A 4,455-nucleotide genomic window follows, 5' to 3' on the forward strand; every position below is an offset into this window, starting at 1 on the left:
TTAGCCCTGCTCCGACCGCCTGTTGCTCACAGCCTCGGTCTTCCCTGTGATTAGAAGTCTGTAAACCCTGTTCGAGCGTAGGTTTGTTCAACCACTCTGAAGGGTGGATCAATCAGTGACCAGTAGGGGTGGCTGAGTGCAATGATGGTGAAGTCAAGCATTTGTTTCAAATATGATGCAATATGATGATCAATGCCGATTGATCAACGGCTGCTTCAATAGTTTCTAAACGAACCTGAGGTCTACACCCATTTGGGTGCAACGAATGGAGATAGTCCTCAATGGAGCGTGGCCAGACCCATATATTCATAAAGAAAATTTGGATCTGGTAATATCAGGCTAACTTTATATACCACAGCTACATGTAAGGGGACTTCTCTCTTAGTTAATGTTTACTCTCAAAACCATTTTCCCTCATTGGGTTTCGGGGGATGACACCGGATTTTTCTTTGAGGTGACGCCGATATCAACATTAGGGAGTAAAAAGAATTCTGATATTGACATATCGATTGATAGTCTCTTCATATATACACAGAGTAGTCAGTAAATAAACATACACATTTTTGCAATGATTCTTTAAATGTGATTATCAAACACTTCTGACACTTGTGACAGATATGCAACGGAGGCCGTCTCTAAATGATACAGCCTAATGAAACTGACAACTAACCGTGTTACCAGGTTCATTAATGTGTAGCCAAAGGTTCATTCTTTAAGTTGACTCCTGTCAGTTCTAATTGCTGTATAATCAATTTCCCACACTGAGACTTCTGACAGACCCAACCCAGTGCTCGACAAGCTGCCAAGCTGACTGAAACAAACTGTATTTGCAGGATTATTTTTTTTCCTCTTCTCTCCCTTTGTCCACGTCTCTTTGCTGTTTCAATAGACTTCCACCACGTCAGAAGAACATTTGTGTTTCTTTGTTGTGCTCTGCTTGCAGCTCCAGTTCAACCCATCAACTTTCAGCGAAAAATACTGTCAGCTGTTTATAATATGTGCATATTGACACAAACTTTACAAAAGATCCTGTTTTAAGAGGGAAAAATGGGATTGGTCAACTGCGGTTAAAAGGATGCCTTTGGGTCAGTTTAGTAGCAAGCAGTGCCCAGAAGGAAATAACAAAACCGTACCTAAGTCAAGCAAACACATTTCCACAAGATCTGAAATGAGCTGAATGGACAGCGAAGGGAAAATACAGTGTCCGTCTGAGGCTGGCGAATCGAGAGAGGGCAGAGACTCCTGGAGTCTCCCCCAGTGAGAGGAAACCTGAGCAGGGCCAGTACCGCGCAGGAATCTACCGCACTGGCATCTACCAGAGCCAAAACCTCATTCTGGAAGTTTGGAAAGCAGAGCGGAGTGACAGCATTTCCTGCATCCATTTAGAGTCCCACAATATGGAAAACATTTAAACCTCTTAAAGAAGAAAAGTCAAGTCGTACATTGGTTGTGCTGTGATTTTTTTTTTTTGGGTGGCATTTTGGGTAAATGCAAGTTTTGTAAAGGAAGCCTTTTATCTGTGAACAATAACAAATTGAAAACAGGAGGGGAGTTGGTTTAAAAGTTGATTGTGTGGTCTCGGGGCACTGGTTCTTTGTTATGCAGTTGTAAACTGCATTACATTGACATTTCTATGAAAGTAGTCAAACATCCTCTGTGTCTCTGGAAATGTGCTGGAGCTATTGTCTGGGTGGTGTGGCTCAGCGCCAGCATAACCAGCCATGATATTTACACTTACCACTATTGAGCCACTATTTAACCACCATATGTTGTATACATTGTCATTGTTTTCAAAGCTGTAACTACATCCATTGCAGAAATATCTAGGGAACATAAAAATGACATGTTAGTCCTGAGATTTCAGTTTGGTTATTCAACATCAGAGGCATTCCTGCTCATGCTGACATGGGTGGGGCACCGAACTTCAATGCTTGGATGATATTGAATGAATTACTTCAGTTATATTTACTATCAAAAATTGCCTTGTTATTTGGTACCACGTTTTGATACCCAGGTTACATTCACACCAGCACAGCTTTGCTTTAAAACACATAACCTTTGATACGTTTTCACAGTAACCCGGAGTAAACCACGCATCTACCATACGTAGCCTCTACTTAGGCGGCCCGAAGATAAAGTTACTCAGTACCAACTGGGTTAAATTCTTACAGTAGAACGCCTTATTTCACTCTTTTAACACTCTTTAGCCACATACCTGTCTGAGTTGCTGAGTGACTGTCAGCTTCTGGAGCCAGCCAGCATCTACTGACAGCATGTGAGGAGTTTCGGGAACATCGGTAAAGTGTAGACAGAAAACCATCTGGGTTTCAATGTGCCCCTGTAAAATGCATAAAAACATAACATTTGCACAGTAATGTGTAATTTGATGTCATTTTCTTTTTTTTTTTTTTTTTACATGCATTTTATAAAACTGGTATCCAGAAAAGTATCATTCGGGAACCCGTATCAAAGTCATGGTATCGGTATCAAAAGGTACCAAGCCCAACCACAGCACACAGCACACTTTTTAAAGTTCACCATTTAAACTGAAATGTAAAAAAAAAAAAAAAAAAAAGAGTTTAAAATTAGGGTCGGTCACTTTTTCATTGTCCTGTTTTTTTTACTGGATGGATGGACAGAGAGGTGCACTCATTGACAATAAAGCTCTTTTACACAGGCAGCGAATGGTTGAACAGCTATTTTTGAGCTGTTGTTACCAATGAAACCCTCAATTAAATCACAATTTTCTGAAAAAGAAGTGTTTCACATGTTTTTGCTGGCATACCTTATGTCAGCCGTTTGCGTCAAAGGTTTATCACATGACAAAAATACTTGAAAAGCCACATTTTAAGTGGTCACGAATTCCTTCTTTCACCAAGCAGCCAAATTTGGGGAAATGGTTGCGTGCTTAGACTTATCCTTATCAGTGCAGACAGAAGAGCACACAACACTTCACTGTACAACATGAGTTTGTGTTTTCAAATCTTCTTCCCTTGTTTTGAAATTTTGCTCAGTTGAATTGTCCTTTCTTCATGCTGAAATATTCAGTCAAATTGTAAATATCCTGAAGATATATGCAGTTCAGTCAAATAATTTCAACCATATGGTCAGATAATACTACTTTTATCCTTAAAAACTATTTTGAGATAATAGGAAAATCTATTCTGTTTTTTAAATAATGAAAAAACATTTAGATTGAATGACAAAGGAAGTCAACATTAACATAATCAACATAGTATTTCATTTGTTCATCCTTAAAATATTCCTTAAAATATCCACTCCTGGCATTTTCATTTTTGGGCAACTCAGATCAGTAACTTATGTTCAGAAAAGGATCGTAGTCTTTGTATGCGTCAGTACAGGAGCTGGTTATTGTTCAAAGATTATCAATACTGGTACCGATTAACTGATTTTGACACCAATTCTTGAAAGATACTTTTAAATTATTTTAATAGCAAGAAAATTACACCTTACGATACAAACCTCGAGTTTTCATGCAGTTTAGAGGGGGAGAGTGTAACCCAACTTGTTTTTTATAATTACAGTTTAAAGATGCCACCTAAAAACTTCAAATCCACAGTAGTGGCAGAGGCTACAATCAAAGCTCGGTATCCAGCCCTAAAAAAATTCAAATCACTCATCCATCCATCCATTTTCTACACCCGCTTTATCCTGTAGAGAGTCAAGGAGGCTGGAGCTGATCCCAAGTGACTGTGGGCGAAGGCAAGGTACACCCTGGACAGTTCGCCAGTCTAGCAAAGGACCAACAAAGAAAAACAGACAACCATTTGCTCACATGACACCTTACAGACTCTGGGACAACATGCAAACTCCCAAAAAGAAAAGGCCCCAGCAGACAAGCAGCTTCAAACCCAGAACCTTGCCAACGACGGCACCACCGTGCAATCTCTAACCATTAAGGTGTAAATCATATTTTGTAAGAGACAGGGACAGATCCGGAAATGAACATGTACCCGTATTTTGTAAACAAAATGTCCAAACACTGCGACACTCATTCTGTCCTTTTTTAGTGACTGGCAACAGGTGCCTAGTCTCTGTAAGTAGGTAATATGGCAGCAGATGAGATACAAACAACTTTTAATGCAACTGACTAGCTCGTGCAAGAATACCTGAAGACAAATGTTTTGATACGGCATCTTTATCAGAATCTCAGGAGTTTCCGATTGCCCACCCTTTATACAGGTCAGAGCATGGTCACCTGATCTCCACACCTAACCACATGACCAGGAGCCACACCCACAAACAAGGTAGGACACATTTACATGGGGATACCTATAAATCACGCATTCTCTGTTGTCTTCACAGTCGCAGATTGGGAAACCCTGTGCGTCGTAACAATGCTTTCCTCTCTAATGTTAACAGAAGCAGAAGTCACATCACCATAGATTCAACCATGAACACAGCAATAACCACATATATCCACAGCCGAACAGA

Source organism: Brachyistius frenatus, unplaced genomic scaffold (assembly GCF_029030835.1).
Source record: "Brachyistius frenatus isolate BFR_SWC_R1_liver_20210118 unplaced genomic scaffold, ASM2903083v1 Contig_58, whole genome shotgun sequence".
NCBI classification, from domain to species: Eukaryota; Metazoa; Chordata; class Actinopteri; family Embiotocidae; genus Brachyistius; species Brachyistius frenatus.